The following is a 22146-nucleotide window of genomic DNA, read 5'->3' on the forward strand; positions in this document are numbered from 1 at the left end:
TTTGATATCATTATGACGTAATTATCAGTGCTCATAACAATAAACTTTTCGTATAACGAAACTCACTATAGCATCATACCGACATTCAGCATCATTATGAACCGAGCGCACGCATTTGCTAGCAATCGGTTTCAAAATGCATGTAATACAAACACCTGCAAAACTCGATCTCCTATAAATTTGATAAATCTTATTAACTCCACACATTCAACCGTTTATTTTTGATAATGAAAAAGAAGTCGAACTTGGAATTCCATGGACAATAAGATATGCATCTCGCGTAGATTTAATCGACAAGTCCCCTGACCTATAATGGTGAAAATGATTGTACCTATAGACTTTTTGTTATTTGATCCTCCATAGAACAAACAAATACACAGGCTCACAGACATATTTCCCGGATGTCCAACCAAAAAGCGGAATGATGGATTTACTTTGCGTCTTTAATTTGAGGAAAGTGTTCATGATCTTACTTTGAAAACTTGCAAAAATGTTTTAATCTAAAAGTTAGCCAAGTCAAATTTTGGGTCACTTTGAATGCATTATGGCCTACACTGCAGCGTAAGGAGAAAAGGGGTGTATGTGACGTTGTTCAGATTCTGACTTGTGATAGTTGTGAAGGTATATTGGCGAACCTTGCCGTTCTGATGACTATTCCTTTTTCGACGCAGCGTCGCAGGTGTAAGCAGCGGATATAAGATCGCCAGCCCGTAGACGCAATTTAGAGCAGCATTTTTACTCTGAAATTGGGCCAAAACAGCTGCTAGCTCGTTCTGCGGAGCGCCTCATTTTCAAGCTTAAAACGGCTCAGACTCGTTCCGGAGACCCTAATTTTCACGTTCGACCGATGCTCCAATACGCATATTCAACACGCTTTGTGTAAACTTGTGACTGTGACTACTACATTGCTATTGTAGCCGGACCTCCCGTGCATTGTGTTTGCATGGGAAGGCTAGTGATTATGTAAAATAAAAGAGCACACATTCTCAATGATGCCACATCTAAACAAGGCCAAATAAGCCAAAGTGCACCAAAATCAGATTTCGCCAACCAAGTTTAAATTTGAATATTCTCTGCAAGTTTATCAAAAGCTAACAAACATAAGATCGTGAACATTTAGCGCAAATTTGTAATAATGATAATCTTTGAGGTCATGCAATTTGCCGGCAAAGCCATATTCTTTCAGGATAGTTGCCGTAATCAAATGGCTAAATATCATTGATAGAGTGAAAAGTTGATTTGAATATAAAATTCAAAATAAAGCAGAAATTATCTCATTGATTAATGTAACTAATTTTAAAATTTAGCTGGATTTTTGCGACGTATGAGTGAATAATTTCGTTGCGACACGCGTTCCATACGGTGTATTGTGTCAAATGCCCCTTTGCCCCCCCCCCCTCCCCGAGATAAAATCGACGCCCCTGATCATCCCTGTGTATGCCCATAGATGTATCCTGACTGAGTCATCAGTCATCATCGTTTCAGGAATGATTCAGGAAATGGGGGTTCAATTATGGCGGTATGTTTTTTGTTATTGTTTGTTTGTTTGTTTGTTTGTTTGTATTCGTACATAATTTGCAGATGGTCCCGAGTTTCTCGCGTCATAGCATGTTTACATGTAGGCCTATACTATTTGACGTTGTCAACGTCTGGACCATACACATTACTTTCTTCGCGAGCAAGCGAAGCGAGCGAGCGCTTGAGAAAATTATGTATGCATTATCCTACAAGATAGAATACTGTTCAGCTCTGTTACCTCTCTGAAGGTTGGCTTACGAACGTCACGCAATATGCCAAAATTGATAAAATTACATTTCTGCTTCCGCTATTTTTTTTCAAATTTCAGGGGGGGGGGAATGATTGTACAGGCCATCTCCCCCTCCTCCATTTCAGGGGGAAGGGGACTCATACCCCCATCCCCCCGGGATTAACGGCCATGATATATATATATATATATATATATATATATATATATATATATATAATATTTGTGATCGGCGACAACGGTTTCAGGCAAAAGTCGGGAATTTTGAAAATTTATTTTTTCATTGAATCACATTGCCCATTTCCCAAGCTTTACATTGATATAAAACACTTGTATTCTCCGGTACTGCAAGTGGTCATATAAAGCGAAATATAATGCACTTTTTGATTTGTTAGCCCGACAAAACTGCGAGAAAACGGGCTTTGAAGATTCCCCTCATGCTCGAAGACAACGCCCAGCGGCGATGCGAAGTGAGAACATAGAGCTGTATTAATAGAGCTCTATGAGTGAGAATCACTCATCCGTACAATGGTGCCAATCGAGATTAAGCTCCGCCTCTAGCAACAACAGCGGCTTCTGATTGGCTCACTGAGAGAGTCAAATTTCCCGGGCACCTTCCTCGGAACTCAGCGTATGAAGCCGAATGCACAATGCGTTTCGCTGGGGTGTGTTTACCAGTACGTCTTTCAAGATGGCGGATACGATAATTACAAGCTGCTGCTTACGTGTGTATGGTGCACGTATTACTCAATGGCATCCACACGCTATGCGTGTGTGTATACGTCACGGGAGCGGGTGGCACATTCGTATCAACATCTTTACAAATCACGTTTTCATAGCGGTTAATTTGTCATGTAAGTTTCATCACTGAGACCCTTTCGAAGGCAGAAAGATGAAAAGGTTCACTCTTCCTGTTGTTCATTTTTTTTTCAAGCCATGCATGTGTTGAATTGTGCGGTAAACAAGCAAGCACTAGACAAACAAACAAACACGACTTTACTCAGTGTGGTGCAATTTCGACGTTTACTGGTCATTTATGACCACTCCTTCTCTCTCTTCTACTGTCCTTTTGAGTCAACCTGCTGTCATGTTTACTACAAGCACAATTAAGTCCGTTTCCGATCGTATGTTGCACGATTTGCATGGCGATTTGTCACTCTGGTACCCTTAAACCATGTTCCCTAGCGTATCTATTTTCACGTTAAGTCTGGGCTGCCTAGTGTTGCTGTTCACTTTTTGTTTCACTTTTTGTTTCACTTTTTGTTTCACTTCCGTTGCCGTAGAAAAGCTCTGATATAAAGCCAAACAAAGAGCATACATTAAAGACCGAGCGTATTAAGTTGTATCAACATCAATGGAGCATGCATGCGGGGACAAAACATTTCCGACACGCTGCGAGGCGTATCTCCGAAAGCCGAACTATGTAAATGTGTGCGACGCACTATCCAATCGCACGTGAGATACCGCGCCGTAGCAACACTGGGCATAGTGGCGCGGCGTTTGAAAGAAGATCGAAACTGACGAGTGCGATCCAACATAGGGTGTTTAGAATTCCATTTTCGGTAGGAAAAACTTAGTGTTATCCTGTGAAATTTAGTGTAGATGTAGAAAACACATCAAAGATTCAATTTTTGCAAAAAAACCAAAATCGACAAAAATAGTGGTCAAAATCTTTGTACCCCGCCTAGGAGGGAATTTGCTCTTGCGAATTTTGCCTGAAACCGTTGTCGCGGGTCACTGGTGTCCTAGAAAAAACGAAACCGAGTTTCATTGCAATTCTTTGCGATCATAATCATATATTTGCTTTATGAGATCAGCATGAATGGAAAGATATACAGCTCTTCTTTCATTTGATGCACAACTCATGGTTCATAATTCATGCATGACTGAGTTAGAACAATAGACAGTAATGCTACTTAATTTTCATTTGCACGAGCAAATGGCAACTTTGAATAAGTTTTTCAGGCTTTTTCGGCAATCTTTTGCAAAAAATAAAATCAAAGCCTTAATATCCATTCTTTTTCCTTTCATATGACATCTCATGCGTAAAAAAAAAAAAAAAAAAAATATCTACGCCTGCTCGAGAAAACTTAATTTGAAAATATGCTTCCATTTTACCCAGAAAGATGGATAGTAAATAAGCAACCAGTTGGCTTTCCCGACACCTGCCCGACTTGGCAGATAACAATGGCCTTCATGCTTCAATGGGTTTACACAAACATGAAGGGAGGGGGCAAAAGGGAATGTTACAGACGGTTCGGAATAGGGTCGTAAATTAGCACATGATCGTGAGCTTGCCTGACCATGCAGCAAACCACAGAGCAAAGGGTGTTCATCAGCGGAATGTTGAAGGGGTAGGGGAGTAACCGACCGAAAAAGCCTTTCGAGCCCCCCCCCCCCCCCCCACCACAAAAAAAAAAACAACAACCAAAAAACAGAAGACTTTCAGCCCTTCACTTGTACCTTTTAAATGTAAGAAGCGCAAGTTCAGTGATTAAAAAGTGATGTACCCCCTCTTCATGCTTCCCCCCTTCAAAAACTTCAGAACCCTGTCAGTGATGAAGAATGAGCCACGCGTGAGTGAAATGTAGAGAGGAATGAAAACAGTGAAATTTTTAGGTATACAAAATAATCAAAATGTGTACAGTACCATTGTTGTAACGTTGATTTCCCATGACCATTGGACTGCATGCAGCCTGAGAATACACATGATATTAGTTTTCAATTATTGGTAAAGTCTCATAGCTTATTCTAAATAAATGACCACAAAGGGCTTTCCGTCTCATACAGCATTCTCTGTAAATACCCCCCCCCCCCTCCCGAACAACATTCACTGTAGCACTACCATTTTGTGTGAATTCTATGGCGCAGGTGAGCTGATTGTCTTATGCTAAGTCGGGAGGGTTGAATGCTTGTTTTTTGACTATCCGTATAGAATCGGTAGAAATGAAGCATATTCTCATGCACATTTTTCTCAAGCATGCGTTATTCATATTTGACGCATAAGGTTTCATACGAAAGAAGAAAATATGGATATTTAGGTTATGACCTCTGTTTTTTGAAAACGTAGCGTTAAAAGTCTGAAAATGTTACGTAAAGTCACCATTTGCGCGTGCAAATAAAAATTTGATAGCACCATTGTTTGTTGTTCTAACTCAGTCATGCATGAACGATGAACATTAAGTTGTATATCAAAAGAAAGAAGAAAAGTTTATCTTTCCATTGATGTATATTTCAAAAAGAAAATGTATGATATTAGTAGTAAAAAGTTGCATGGAAACTCGGTTTCGTTTTTTCTGGGACACGCTGTATATATATACCGGGTGTCCCCCAAAAACGCGGAACGGTGGATTTTCAGTACCTTGCGTTCTAAAACTGATATATTTTTTGACATCATTAGAAAGAGCATCTTCCGCAGAAGACAATGATACCAAATTTATTAAATTTGGTTCAGTACTTTTTATTCTAAGTCAATTTCTGTAAATGCAGTCATTTTCAAATTTCACCGGATTTTTGCGACTTATGAGATAACAATTTGAGCGCGACACGCGATCCATACGGTGAATATTGTGTAAACTCGGTGATCCATGTCAACAAACGATACAGGGCTCACACCCGTAAATACAATGGAATGTCCCAGACCCCTTCACAAATTCGTACCAAAGATACCAAAATAGATGAAGAAAAAAATTAATTAAAAATCAATGATGTAGTTTGGCAAAAAAACTGAATAGCTATAGATATTGAGTATGAATTCTTCTACAAACTGCATTTTGGTTGGAAGATGAAAGCTTTTCTAATGGAATTTGAGGGGACTATATTTCATTGGGTACGTGTACGGAATATAGGTGATTTTTTGAGTGACAAGAACTCGTAGTCTGGCTTTGCGGACCCCTGGACAGAATTTGAACTGAAGATTCCACCCTGAAAATTTGATCGATGAAAGGGTATATTTAGGTTAGTGAAGCTGAAACACATAATTTCTCCCAGTTATTTTACAGAATTTTATGAAATTTGATTTTTAACACATGTCCCTATGGGGAAATATTTATGGGTGTGAGCCCTATAGAGAATGCATGCAATGCACACAAGTCTATGGGAAGTATTCATCCCATACAAGCTCTGCTGGTTTATGTTGATCTATTGTGTCAGATCTCTTCCTCCCTCCCCCTTCTCGTTCCTACCCCCCCCCCCCCTCCCTACCCCTCTCCTCTACCCCCCCCCCCCAAACTCTGCTTGGCTACTATTTCTTTTCTTATTATATTGTTTTGGTACTAGATCTTTGTACATAGCAGTCATCATTATCACACAACTAGCTTTGAATGGCTGTATTATTTTAATGTATTTCTTTGTTTTGGCTACCACTGAAACAGGTCAAAATACATAAAGTTAGTCTGTTTAACAAAGCGAAGTCTTTTAAAGTACTTTGTAGGCAATAAGGTGATGATGACACCCCCATAATCAAGGATTACTGCCTGCATCTATGTATTCATCTTATGAAGAACTGATCAACAGTTCAAGATTTTTTTTTTTAAAGCCCCAAAGGGCTTGATTTTCAAAAGTGTCCCTTTGAGAAGCTTTATAACCCTTGAATGTGTAATTTCCCATATGAAGTAGGGGCAAATATCATCAAAAACACATTTATGATGTTAAAAAGTCAAATGAGAAATATCACCTCCACTATAGGGTTCACACCCGTAAATACAATGGAATGTCCCAGACCCCTTCACAAATTCGTACCAAAGATATCAAAATAAATGAAGAAAAGAATTAATTAAAAATAAATGATGTAGTTTGGCAAAAAACTGAATAGCTGTAGATATTGAGTATGAATTCCTCTAAAAACTGCATTTTGGTTGGAAGATGAAAGCTTTTCTAATGGAATTTCAGGGGACTATATTTCATTGAGTACGTAAACGGAAAATGAGGTGATTTTTTTGGGTGACAAGAACTCGTAGTCTGGCTTTGCGGACCCCTGGATAGAATTTGAGCTGAAGATTCCACCCTGAAAATTTGATCGATGAAAAGGTATATCTCACTTATGCAGGTTAGTGAAGCTGAAACACCTCATTTCTCCCAGTTATTTTACAGAATTTTATGAAATTTGATTTTTAACACATATCCCTATGGGGAAATATTTATGGGTGTGAGCCCTACAGCTTGCAGTGTGTGTGTGTGTGTGTGTGTGTGAGTGTGTGTCTGTGTGTGGGGGTGCGCGCCCTTTGTGAAAGCAGTATCTTTATGATCAGCGAGCTTACACAATTCACCGTATGGAACGCTCGTCGCACCCAAATTAATATCTCATCCGGCGAAATTTGAAAATGACTGCATTTACAGAAATTGGCGTAGAATAAAAAGTACCTAACCAAATTTAATGATTATGGTATCACTGTCTTCTGCGGAAGATGCTCTTTCTAATAACGTCAAAAATATATAAACTTTTAGAACGCAAGGTACTGAAAATCCACCGTTCCGCTTTTTTGGGTACACCCGGTATATTCATTTATTTATATACATATGATGTATATTTCATTTCGAATTATTTTCATATTTCTCACGTATAGCACAATAAAGTATATACATACAAAAATCATACAAAACATAAATTAGATGAAACTTCATCGGAATGTACAAGAGTTTGTCTTGGTATAAACACAAGGTTTGTATACATGAGAGTTGAACTAAATGGACATAATGCGAGAAATATAATGGGGTCTGCGTAAAAGGGAGCTTGAACAGCCGTCGCGCCGTCCCGTGGTTATCTAATTACGAGGACTATGAAACGCAGATATTTTTTTAGACCATATACTCTATCTAGGGGAACAGATTAAAGCAAACAAAATATCCGATCAAATAAATGTTATAAAATAAAATACAGACAGGCCACACGTTGCGACAATATTATAACCTACTAGAAGTACGGACATTGGATTAACAACGACTAAGATTGTAAAGATTCAAGTGGGTGTGAAGGTACAGATATGGCATGAATACATAATTTGAAGGTGGGAGAATAAGACATTTATCGTGAATGTAAACAATACACACAATGGCAATAAAGCCCAGGAGCCACATTCCAGCAGGGCTCCTAAAACCAGGCAGTGTGACCATGGTAATCGACAAGCTGCCAGGCGCAAGGAATTTCGATAATCGAGTGTAACAATAACTGCTTGAAGAGCGCAACAGGCAGACTGATCAAAAATAGTGTTCATGGTTAGGATCCCGCCACCATACTAACAAAGGATAGACAAGGGGGAAAATAAAGAGCATCTAGTATTATACACTATACATGCCGTAACTGCTCAGAAGATATTGCTTTAATTTTCTTTTGAATGAGGTTAAGGCGGTGCAATTAAAATTTCCGTAGAGAGTTTATTCCAATCCTTAGGCCCAGTGAACATAATGGTGTTTTTTTTTTTTTTTTTGTGTGTGTGTTTCTGAAAATTGTTCGGGTACGTGGAAGATGATACACTTAACGTTGGCGGGTTGGATAATCATGAACTGGATATATTTTTTTGTGGACATTTGGGAAATTACCTCTGGTAATTGGCCAATTGACAATCAAAACATAAACAGGCTAGAATTGTAATGAAATAACTCAGGAAATTTTCAAATTGTGTTACTCAGTAAAATTTCATTTGTGTTGGATAAGTATCCGGTGTGATTTACAATTCTAAATCGCCTTTTTGCACAATAAATAACAAATCGATAAGGATTTTAGAACCATTTCCCCAAGCCGGAATCCCCTAATGAAGATAGGGAAATATCAAAATCTAATATTATACTCTTTAGAATATTACATGCAAAGCTTGTTAAGAATCCCTGTATTTCTAGCAGTAATTCTACTTACATAATTAACATTGGTTAATGTTAATTACCCCCCCCCCCGAAATGGAGGAGAGGGGATGGCCTGTACATTCATCCCCCTGAAATTGGGGGGGGGGGGGGGGAGGAGAAGCAGAAATTGTATCAGTTCCGGTATATTGCATAACGTTTTTACGCCCGCCTTCCGAGAGCTAAGAGAGCCTAACAGTATTCTGTCTTTTTTTAAGATCTGTAGAACAGATAATTTTCTCAAGCGCTCGCTCGCTTCGCTCGCTCGAGCAGCCCTACATGTATCCGCATAATCCAGACGTTGACAACGTTTAATGATAAAGGCCTTCATGTATACATGCAATGACGGGTGGAACATTTGAAAGTTACGCACTATAACAAACAAACAAACAAACAAACAACAACAACGACAAAACTATACCGCGTACCGCCATAATTGAACCCCCTCCATTTCATCAATCATTGCGCTAACGATGATGACTGATGACTCAGTCAGGATACATCTACAAGTTGTATGGGCATACACAGGGATGATCAGGGGCGTCGATCCTATTGGGGGGTGGGGGGTGGGGGGTGGGGTGTGCTGCAAAGGGGCATTTGCCCCGCCCAATGGAAATTTTCGGGGGAAAAAAAAAATCTTTTTTTTTTTGGTCCCCCCAAACAATTCCTGCAGCGATGAGGACACATCTCGAATTTTCTTGACGGAAAATTGTTCAAATAGAATTGTTGAGATCGTTGAATTGCAATCATAGATATGCAAAACTTCCTCCACTGGGTCCCGTTTGCTAGACTTTTTACACTTCTGAGATTGATGTACTGGTATTTCCTAATATTTTGTCTAAGAGTGTGCAGCAGATCTTTCACTTACAAAAGATCCCTCATATGCAGAGGCGTCGATGGGGGGGGGGGGGGAGGGGATGGTTCCCTTATAAATATATTGGGGGGAAACTTATCATTTTGCTCCCCTTCGTAAATGTGGAGATTTTCTCCTTTGTACTTGTTTTTTTTTAATGGAAATTGTCTAAATATTTCTCCCGAAGATGGGTGAATTTCAATTCAGGGAGATAGGCCTACCCACTTCCAATACCCTCCCCTTTCGGTCCTTTCTACTTAATACACTTTTAGACTGACAGATTTCCAAATGTTTCCAAAAGTTTGCTCCAGGTTTATAACTTCAATTAAAAAATGCAAAAGTTCTGTTGGGGGTGTAGGAGAAGATATAATAACTATTATCTATAGATACTTTCAATTAATGGAGGCTTTCCCCAATACATTTACTACTCTTCTTGGCTTGAAATATTCCCAGATTCTATCATAAATATGTTGACGAGAATATTATTTTCATATCAATTCTAAAAATTCAACATGCAAAATATACATTATAATTATGTATATATATATATATATATATATATATATATATACTCAACAAAAAAAAAGTAAGTTCCCCCTTGCATCTTTGGATGTATCTCAAAAAGCATTTAACCGATTTTCATAATTCAAACGGGAATGGATATCACCGATAAGTTGCGCAAACAGCGCAGTATTGCGTAAACTTTTACGCGAAGCCGAGTTTTGAGCTGTTCAAATCTCGGAATCGCATAAAGCGCCAATCCGGCGCACATCGGCGAACAACTACAAAGGGTCACATCAGACAAACTCCTGAAATGCGCAAAGCGCGCATGTATCGCGTAAAGCTCGAATTTCTGAGGTGACTCAGTCGTTTACGCTACTTTTCGGCAGTAAAATATGTGACCGGGCCCATAGAAAGTTGATAAGTGTACCGAGCAAACCCGTGATCAGTTCAAACTGGTTGTCATTATAAAAAGTTCGATGCACTTAAATCCATTCTTCAAATGAACGCCCTTTTTCTCAGACGTTGCGTTAGCCTATACGTAGCATATCAAAACATAGCTGTATACATATCATACGAACGTGTGTTATTGAAGTGTGATGTAGTGTTTATCTGCTTAGTATATTATGACAATGATTACAAACGACTTACAAATACAATAAAAGAAAATAGTTTGTGTTGCCCAATTTGCTTGGGTTCTTCCCCTCCTGTTCCTGATGGCCATCGATGCATGTAATTTACAGTTATACCAATACCACTCTCAAACGTACCATTTGATTAAAGTGGATATTCCTCGTTTGCTTTATTGTCTTTATTTGGTCGCACTTTTTTCCTCTTATATCAAGGTTCAAAGATGTATTTCGAATGACAGCAAACCACATCACTCTCCGAGGAACACAAGGGTGAGTAAAGCTCACTGTCAAACTCATTCATGTAAATCAATACATCATATTAAAAAAACAAGAAAGTGTAAATACATGCTTTGTGGTAAAGATTTCTCCAACTTGAAGCACTAGAAAGGGGAGCAAATGTCGTATCTTTACAGACTGTGTCAGAGAAGAAATTGGCGGAGCAAGAGCCATTTTCGGAGTAATCGAATTGGAAAAAAAAAACAAAACAAATAGCGCGAATCTTTCGTCGCGGGGCATTTGTCCCCGTTTCCGGAACCATTGTGGTTACGAGTCTGATTGATAAAAGTTGGCCGTGAAATCATAATCAACGGTCATTTCATTTCAGTAATATATTGAAAGAAAGATAGGGAAAACTGACCAGAAGTAAATGATAAATAGTGAAAACTATGAGCAAAGAAAATGGGTTTCTATCTGGATTCGAAGCCGAATCCGGAGGTTTCTGGTTCGAATCCCGATGGAAAGCCATTTTCTTTGCTCAAAGTTTACACTATATTTCTTTGTATATGGGTCAGAATTTTGAACGATGTACAATTCAGCCAAAACAAGGCAAATTTTAAAAGGTAGGAAATTCTCCAAATCATTTACCTTACCTGAAAGAGTATAACTCAAGCTTTAATATGAACCCGATTATACTAGGATTTTCCCAGAGGAACAAGTCTTTATTCACCGAGGAAGTTAACCATGTCCAGAGCAGCGAACGTCCGTGGGGAAAAGTACTGCACTTACATTTCAATACCATTTAACATAGTTTGCAACGATCTGATTCAGTTCAAAATCGTAACGCAATATCTTAAGGGACGGGTGAACGTGTTGGGAGAATATTAAGCTTGCAATTTTAACCAGTACGTAGTGGTAGATAAAGTAGCAAAAAAAGCTGCTGAAAACTGCTTATCCAATAAGGGCGAGCCAATGGAGTAAAATGGAGTCAAAAGGGGCCTGAGCTTTCGATCCTAGCAGAATCTTCGTCAGAGGCAAAATGACAAACATGCAGGGAAAGCAATCACATATAAGGACTTTATACAACAAGAACAGACAGGGACAAGCTGGGTACACAGAACAAAGAAACAAAGGAGAGGGAGGTAAGCTCAGAGACAAAGGCACGGAACTGAAGAGAAAAATAACAAGGACGGAGACAAACACCTGAAAAGAAAGTAAGAAATATGTTACAAACAAATACAACACTGTAGAAACAAAGATACTACAAGTCGAGAAGTGGGAGGGAAACAGGGCAAGGAAGGAGACTGAACTGGAACAAAGCAATAAAACAGTTAAAACAATTAAAACAGAACAGAGAAGACAAAAAGGATAAGGAGGATCACGTGGGCGTGATGCAACAGCAGAGAATGAACTTAAAGTAGCAAAAAAGCTGCTGAAAACTGCTTATCCAATAAGGATAAGCAGTAAGGATAAGCTCAGGCCCCTTTTGACTCCATTTAGTGGTAGATAACTGATGATTTAATCAAATTCGTCATTTCTGTTGAAATATTGCTCTTCCGCTAAACACTTTCTTCACTTTACGCGCATTTTACAGAAACTCAATATTTCGACCTCTTATTTCACTATCCCATAATTTAATCCTCACTCCCAAATAATAACATACCCTTCTATCATGAATCTGATCTAGGCAGTCTGTATTATTAACATAGCATAGTTTTCATCACGGAGGTTCGCATATAGCTCACGGACGTTCGGAACAAACAAGATATTGAACAATGCAGCTCTCTTGAGTTGGAAATAGATATTACCAATTCTCAATTATAAAAGCTTCTTTATCTTCTCATACTGAGGAATCAAAGAAAAATTTTTTCCATCTCTCGTAAATGAAAGTAGAAACGTACGTGTAATCTCAGTGACGTAGTCCATTCTTGAGAACGAATGTATCTATCAAAATTTCGTTATCACGAAGTAAAGATTCAGGTCCTAAATTTGTTATCTTAAGTCTACAATGCAAAATTTGCTTTTAACGAACATGGTCACAGCTAATTATGACATAGAATTAACATAGCAAAACAAAAGAAATGTGCTCCGTTATAGAAATACGAAGTTTAGCTGGAGAGGGCAAACGAATACGTTAGGAAGAAATCCCTCTGCGTTTGCTCCTTGTGTTACACACTGTTACCGAGGAGAATTTGTGTTATTATATTAGTCAGAAATGATATTAGGTTCGATACTGCGAAGTTTCGTCATAACAAGATACAATAAGTCCATATAACTTGGATGGATGTTTGTGATTTCGATATTATACAATATGCTTTGTTATAACAAACATTTTGTAGCGCGTCATTTCGGAGGCTTGTTATTCATGCAGTTTGTCAATCCGAAAATTGATAGAGTTTGTATAATCATGAAGCTTTTTTATTCGGTAAATGATAGGAATCTCCGAAGGTTAATCGAAAGGTTTATTAATTGGAACATGAACAATCACGTTCGCTTATCCCAATGTGGAGAAACAAGTTAACAACCAAATCCTCCAAATTTCAAAACCTCATGATGACCGTTTTCACTTAAATGAATGTCAGGCCAATTCCACTTTTAGAAGAACGACCTAAAAGTAATGAACCTTAATTTTTAATTTTCGGACTAACAAACTTACGGAATAAGAACATTTTTAATAAGAAACCTTCTGAATTAACTACGATTTTTTTTTTTTCGGAATAACAAACCTTTGGACATTCGGATTAACGAATCTTTGGAAGAGCGAACGTATCAAAGTGCAAACTTTAACCTAATCTTAATCACTGTTTTTTTAGCATGTGTTTTCAAAGTAAGCACAAAAGCACAAACAAATTTACGATCTCTCTGTCTCTTAAATGTAAAATGAAAAAAAAAATCTTAGAAAGAATAAAAATTAACATTGCTTTTCATTGATGAGTATGAAATAACACTATGTCACGATAAGCGGAGGATTTGCATGTTTTCATCAAACAATAATTGTATACTGCATTATTTTTGTTCGCTTGTGACGGCATTTCGATGAATAAAAAAATAAACAAACAAACAAACAAAAAATATTCTTCAGAGGAATTTGGTATAACGGGAGTGCACTGGCAATTCTTTTCTCTGTTTGTTGGAGCTCGATCCCTTCTTTGTTTCTTCTCATTTTCATTCAACTGCTTCCAAGTCCTTTGGAAACTTTTCCGTTTCTTCTTCAACACATGCCCATTACAGACTTCATTAGTCATTATCCTGAATGTGATTGCGTGGCACTTTTCGGATTTGTTTTGGTTTGGTTTGTTTAATTTTTGTTTTCTGCTTGATCGCAGCATGTTCAGGCTAATTAGGGGATGAAAGAAAAATCGTCGTGAACGGAAAAATAAGAATGAATTAACGCATTTAATATCATGACAATTAAAGCGAACGTCCGTTATGGAGGCCAAAATTGGATGTGTTCTGTTTGAGACGGCAGCTACCATACTCAAAAGATAAACACTTGGAGCATCTGTCACTAGAAAGTGGCACTGTTCTTCTATCTCTTACCATGTAATTCATTGACTTATTCTACAAACGAACATCCGTGACCAAAATGTTTTCCGTTTGTTATTAGAGGAAAATTGAGAGCTGAACGTTATTTACTTTTGGGTATGAGAAACTCGGTGATTTGGTGATATTTTCAAGTAACATTAACTTAATGTGCAGTGATATATTTGGAATTATCAGAAATTTCCTTTCTCGGACAGAACGTCCGTGAAAGAAACTTTCAGAACTTGTAACAGTACAAATTGTCTCCAGAACCTCATTAGAAAGAAATTTAAATGCACGGAAATTATAGATTACACAAAGTTCCATTTTCCTATAACTTTGTTTTCAGCGTTAAGCTGTTTTTTGTATAAATAGAGGGACAATAATCGTAAATTTGTAGGTAAATTTTTCAACTGTTTGTTCATCATGATCTTATAACGCCTTACAAATTCTGAGACTACTGCTCTAAACTCATTGTTTATTTTGTAAAACTTTCCGTGTAGCTATTGGAGCCAAAAGTTTTAAAGAATACAGGACATTTTCGGGACAAATTGTACCTATCGGCGGGGTTGCATACGTCACGGACGTTCGCTGGAATTGTCACGGACGTTCGTTCTACAACTAGGGTCATTTTCCAGGACGGATAACTAATCGGCAGAGAATACCTAGCATTCCTGACTTTTTCAAAATTTTGAAAAGGTATTGTCAATCCAAATTATAAGAATTTTGACATCCTTACAACATATGTATTGCTCAGAGGGGGAACAGGAGGTGAATTTTCAGAGACAGAATTAATTATTTGCTTGGTTCTCGGTGAATTGCATGGTCCAAAAAATGCGGACAAACCTCAGTCCGCTCCAAAAATGACATGCAGCTCCTCTGCTAGAGAGCCAAAGGCAAAATGTACCTCCGCCATCAAAGCAAGATGGTGTCCCACTCGAAAACGTTTTATTCATCACGGACGTTCTTTTTTTCTCGGAGGTTCGTCTAAAAATGTAATTTCGGTTCCTATTCGACAAAGGATGGACAGAAACTTAAAACAAACATATTATCTTGTGGCTAGATCTTAGTTGATTACGACTCGGAACAATATCGCCAATAACGTTTAATGGGCTGCGATCTTTACTAGAAAATAGCGGAAGCACGTCCGTGACGAACACTGAGTATAATTTTGTATAAAAGAATGTAACGCCCCATGTACAGCAAGCAGACGTACAATTTTCGCAGGATATGTTCATTAGGTGGAACACCAAATTTTCGTATACATTACAATTGGGACAACAAAGTAGAATTTGTAGCAGCGATAGAAATAAGAGCATCACGGACGTTCGTCTGTTTAGTGCTTTGATATTTCAATTGTTCTCAGTAATTTTATACGTGCTCATAAAGTTCTTATAATTTTGTGATACATACCCATGATATGTCAGATCCAGAACATGGTCAGATATTAGATGCCACGTACCATAAAAAAGGCACATCATTAGTTTGAAAAACAAAAATTATTGTGAAAATAGCGTATTTGCCGTATTTTTACGTTAAATGAAAAATATCAGGCAAAAGTCAACCAAACCATACATTTCCTGAAAGGAAATTTACCAATCTTTGAGATGACATGAAAAAAATCTGGTTTCTTAGATCATCCTGGCGTGTTCTAAGGGAAAGAATGTCATCAGGTGCGAAAATTGGCAATTGTACATCGTTCAAAATTCTCACCCATCCATATATATATATATATATATATATATATATATATATATACAAATCATTAATGCTTGGTTTCAATGCATTATTTTAGAAGGGAATACAGCCTGGAAAGCTGCATAGAGGACGCTGAAGCCTTTTGTGGGGCGACTGATGTTACCCTTACAGCCATCAGGCACTCAAGATCTACAGACCTTAGGATGATGAAAGCCAAGCGCATCATCGATCGCATCTACGCATGCCAGTTATATAAGTGCATAGTAGAAATCGAGAAGGCCAACCTGGAGGTAGGATTTTGTTTGCTTGTGCATTTTTAATCTCTTTCTGTAATCGATACTTAATTAAATCATTTGTTTGTCCATATGTAAATAAACACACAGAATATTATTCCTTTATTGTGTCTTTAATTCTTTGAATTACAGCAGGAAAAAAAAAAGGAATGATTTCCGAATTTGCATCGTATTTTTAGACAATTTAACTTGCTTGGTGGAAATTAGAAAGAGTTGCTTTAAAATTGGGTAAATTTTCAATTCTGGCACAACTCTTAATGGACAAACAATATAGAGGTGAGTGAGTTGCCATATGGTTTGCACATAAAATCTAGACATTTTCTTTCCTGTTGGAATGCAATTACACAGTAGTTTCACATTTTGACATGTGTGAGTGAATATTATTTTGAATCTATTTAGCCAGGAATAATAATCTTACACACTTTTACAGCAAAGAAAAAAAAAGAAAAGAGTGAATAATTATCATTATCAATGTGCTCTTCAGGAACTAAAGACAGCATAACTGCAAGTTTATTTATCGGACAGCCCAAATATTGTGGATATTCGGGGGGGGGGGGGGTTGGTAGCCTAGCCATTTCAATCGTTAAGCATACAAGTAGTCTTCTGTCAAACCTTATTACTGACGTATTATTATACGAGGTTTTGCTTATTTCAGCGTACTTTTCTGCACTAGCCGTCGTCGTTTGCTGGCGATGTATAAAGTATATGTGCTAACTATTCGGAGGGATTTGTTTCGGTTATATCTTAGACTTAACAGGGTACGTCCTCCCTGATATAATTATGAATAATGGATAAAAATTAAACGGAAATTGCGATCGATAATTGAGCGTGATGTAAATATGCATTACATGCCAAGTCGAGTTTCCAGCAAGGCATGTTGAATTGTGATTGATTTGTTTCTAAAGCATGTAATTTTGAAAAGCCATTTCTTTTCATTAATACCTTCTACTTCGAAGCAAAGCTTTGCTACTTTAAATGGAGAAAATATTTACCATACATTTTTCATTCCCACAGCACATAATCAAATCAAGCAGATGTATTTATTCCAGAGCCTTGGATTCTTTTTTTTTTACCACTGCAAATTGAAAGAGTTCTTCATTCGGATTATTGTTGTTTTAAAGATACGATTTATCTTCACATGATTGTTTACAGCCTCTTACCCCTGTCCAGAAGTTTTTACCAACTATGTAGGCCTAAAATGTGAAGCGAAGAGACGAAACGAACGTGATGTCGTTGAAAAAGCTTTTTTTTTTTCATTGTACGACATAATTATTCGTGTCAAACTGAAATTTAACTTAATTTTAATTTAACAAACAAGTAAATGTGACTGTAAATCGCACTCAACATTTCTGTCGATCAACGATTATTAAGCTAAATACTACAGATCCGATTGAAATCAAGAGACACCTAGTCGCGCAGAGTGATAGCCTTCATCAAGGTGGAGGTGTCTGGGACGAGGACAATGTCTTTGTTGAGGTATACATCTTGATAATTTGTGCTTTTCATAATACAAAGGATGGTCAACAAACAGTGATTCATAGTAGGCCCATGCCACTCCAAGGGACTCGGTTACGTGATTTCTGCTCATTTATTTTTGTGGTTTGTTCATGATAGCTTTATAGGGAAAATGAAGGAGACAAAAGAAACTTTTTGTTACACCTATCCCTGCTCAGGCAATGTAAGAAAAGCTAAGTAAGATATAATAGCGTATGTATACACGAACAGAGGGTATAGCCTCTTTAGAGTTGGAGAGTAAATTGTCCAAGTTCGGTCTTAGGTGTTTTCTTGTGAACATTTCATTTTTTTTTTAAATTACAGTTTCAAGATTAACGGCAGGAAGTCAAATATAATCACAACTTATCTTAGTTTATTGAAGACAAAGTATGTTTTTTTTAAAGTGTCAAAAAACAGTGAAAATAAAACAGACTCTTTCTTAAGTTTGACGTTTTCCATCAATATTTGAGAAAAATTCTGCGTTAATGTGTAATTTCTTCAAAGAAGCTGCCTTTTGAGTTGCAAAGTCTAACCTCATTTTAGCATCTGTCCACTGTATGTATACTATTCATGGTTCTATCCATATTCTTAGGGTGCTGGATCTTGATGATGCAACTTTTGCATTGTTGAGGGTTCTGCGATACTCAAGATGGACGCCAAAATTTTGCTCTTAAGATATTCTTGACATTAACCTCAGGGTAAAATGAATAATTTATATTTATTTTTAGCATTTCAGTTGATGAAATTTGTCAAATCGGCTAAAAATTGTTTAAAAAATCACCTCCATAGTGCTAACATTATTTCTCGATATCCAATTTATGTCTCTTGGGCTGTTTTGTCATAAAAATATTGATATTAACATCATATTCTCGAAATGGAATAAAGCCATCAGAAAACGTTGAGCGGACGGTAAAGCAAAGTTCAGCCTCGGGTACCCAGACTACGTCTCAGGGTGCTTGACTGTTAGATAACTTAAAAAAAATCCTCTTATCAAATCAAGCATCCCCTCGTGTTTATGTGCAGGAATATCTAACTGATGATTTCTAGCAAATATGAAAATCTTCCCTGTAAGATGTACAGAGTCTGATTAAAAACTCAATTCTCCCATTAATATCAATTAATGTAATTATATACATACATGTGCATATAAAAATATTTTATTTTTTTAAATCTTGATAGGTATCGAAAGTCAAGTATGGCATAGGGAACACAAGCCCATTTTTGACCATTCCATTCTACAATGAGAAGCAGAAAGACAATGCACAGCCATTACCATCAAATGAGGTATGTAAAGCTATGGAAATATTCGTTAATCATAATATGCTAGTGAGTTTGTGTTTTTATGTTAGTGTGTGTGTGCGCGCGCGTGGGGGGGTGTAGCATCACATGAATGCACTGGCCCTTAAAGCCAACTTTGACAAAGATGGGAAAGAGATTTTTTTTTTTCATAAAGACTTTATGAAAAAAAAAAAGTCTGACTTTAGGAAAATCAGTAATTTACTGACGGGATAAGGGTGTAGCTTTACCCTTATCCTGTCAGTAAATTACTGATTTTCTTTTTCGACCGTTTTCTACTGTTTGCACATTTATGCTGTCGTTACACTGACGTACGTCGACTTCCAAGCAGGGCGTTTCATAATTCTTTACTGTTATGATTTTCTTGTTCATGCTTTGGTCTTTGTTTCCGATGCCCAGATTCCTACTGGTGTACTCGAACAGATTGAAGACGTGACAGTGCGAATTTACACCAGCGTGACCGATGTAGACGTGACTGAGGCCAAGGAATATTTCTACAAGCATAGCTATCCAAAAATCAAACGCTAGACCCGTGAGAGAACGTTTTGACAAACCATCAAACATAGTGTCAATGCAGCGATATTTCAATCGGGAATTTCCATTGATTACACTAGAAATCCAATGGGAGCAAAAGAAAGAGAGGTAGGTAGGCTTATCAAACTATTGTCTTTGGTACTACAAATTGGAACTCAGAGAGAACAAAAACTCACGTAGGATTATTCGGTATCGAATATGGTGTCATAGGTTCTCCACTCTTGAGGTGACTTAATCATGTTTTGAGAGGTAGGCCTACCCCTGCTGACAACAAAGGCATAGGTCTCTATAACTATTATAGAGAGATATTATAGATTACAGAGAAGATAATCAGGATTTGAGACCGTGGTGTAGTGGCGTTTAAATGGGTGGTACATGTATAGTTTTTGGTTGAGGTGGGGTTCTGATTTTGACTATTTGCATGATAATTAGAAGTCACTTATAAAATGTTTAAGAGCATACAATTCTATTTGTTTTGAAATGTCTGAGACATAAAAAAGAGGTCCTACACTGAATAAAAGGGTGGGACCCATCTCTCATCAGGATTTGTGTATGTGTGTGTGTATGTGTGTTATTTTGGTTTTAGATATCTCTGCTATTTTAAAACCAATTTTCACCAAAATAAACTTTGAATTTCTCTTAGACTGGTATGTTCTTTACTTTTTCAGAAGAGGTTACTCATCTCACGAAAATTTTTGGAAACTTGAAGCCTATCTCAACCAAAACTATACCATCCCTTACTAACAAAAAGTGAGAAAATTTCGAGATTTTACGCTGAATTTATATAGGGGCGATGACATCATCAACTCAATATCTGCATGTTTAATTATCAAGAGTTCAAGAACTGTTTTCGGGATAAAAAGCGAAATTTTGCAATTTCAAAACTTTACCATCAATTTTTATCTGACATATATCATATTTTCAAGGTTGTGCTTGTAAACTTTTGTAACATTTTTAGTGATCTAGACCCCTTTTAAGGACTTCAACCTGTCATACTGGAATGCTGAAAGCTTAAACAAAACATAAAATGAAGACTGTGATTCATTTGAAGTGCTTCTTCATTCTATGCAAACTGTGCCTTTCTCCGCAATCGGTATATCTGTAAGACGGCTTTTGGTCTTCTTATATTATATTATGTTATATTATATTATTTGATATCGTAATATATTATATCATATTTTATATCATATTATATTTCATTAAATTGAATTATATTACATTATATTACATTATATTATATTATAGTACATTAAATTATATATCATATCCTCAGATTATATTATATCATATTTTATATCATATTATATTTCATTAAATTGAATTATATTATATTATATTACATTATATTATATTATAGTACATTAAATTATATATCATATCCTGAGATTATATTATATCATATTTGTCTATATTATAATTTTGTACCATATTAAATCATATTATATCAATTTCTATCATAGTACTTTGTATGTTATATTATATATCTCCTAATCATAATAGAGGTGGTAGCTGCCTGACAAATTATTATGTGTTGCTAGAGTAGCCTGGGATCATCTTCGTATTTCAGTTTGGCCTCTAGCACTCTAAATTCGTTGGATTAAAAAGTAATCTAATAGACCATGAGGAGGAACAAATCCAAATAAGATTATTAATTTCAAATCTAATGAATTTATTTTCTAAATCAATTAGACTAAAAATTGCAATCTTATGTGGATTTGTCCCTCCCCATGGTCTTATTAGATTACTTTTTAATCCAACGAATTTACAGTGAAGGATGGTCCCCTATATTCCAATAATTTTGTTAAAAACCTAATCCAGAGAGTTTCCTCTTTTTGTGAACATTCAATGTGAAGTTGTTTTATTGCTTAGTTATGTTTAAATTTTGTGTTTAGTATGTCTAAGATATCGTCTATACTAATATATCATCTATTTTGGCCAACATTTTAATGCAATGTTGATAATGAACGAAGAAATAAGCAGAACAGAACTGACAATGATGACACATAACAAAGTGGGGAGGGGGTATAATTTTTATTCATTTTTTTCATTTCGTTTTTATTTTCGTATTTCTCGAAGGAAAATACATGAAATAGAACAAAATATAATACTATAGAATATTCAGCTTGGATAAATACACACAAAAAAAAATACAAACAGTGCGTAGCGGTCAATGTGTAATTTTCAATCCAAGTAAAAGAATGCTATAGAGAAATACAATGGAACTTGTTCAGTGTAGGTCCCAACAAAAAGCCTAGTGTAAAGAACAGGATGAGGAGCATGCACGACTAAAGACCAAACTAAAGAATAATAATAATGAAAAATCATTACTAATAGTTCGGGGTACAAAAGATTCTTCTCAGGTGTAATTAAGTGAGTGTTCACATACTACGCACCTATACACAATATAGCAGTTGGTATAAAAGCAATTTTGACAGTGGATTGATAACGTGAATGCGACATAATCTTATGGTTTTTACATTACGGCTTCTACTCAAAATACACAGGGAA

The 22146-nt window shown here is 36.7% G+C and overlaps 1 long non-coding RNA gene across 1 annotated transcript; it reads left to right on the top strand.

The window, feature by feature from the left end:
- The first annotated feature begins 17683 nt into the window (after positions 1 to 17683).
- Positions 17684 to 19601, top strand: LOC140242734 (uncharacterized). Its single transcript, XR_011902149.1, has 3 exons — positions 17684 to 17790; positions 18988 to 19092; positions 19504 to 19601. It is a non-coding gene; the product is annotated as an uncharacterized lncRNA (long non-coding RNA).
- The last annotated feature ends 2545 nt before the right edge of the window (positions 19602 to 22146 follow it).

Source organism: Diadema setosum, chromosome 19 (assembly GCF_964275005.1).
Source record: "Diadema setosum chromosome 19, eeDiaSeto1, whole genome shotgun sequence".
NCBI classification, from domain to species: domain Eukaryota; kingdom Metazoa; phylum Echinodermata; class Echinoidea; order Diadematoida; family Diadematidae; genus Diadema; species Diadema setosum.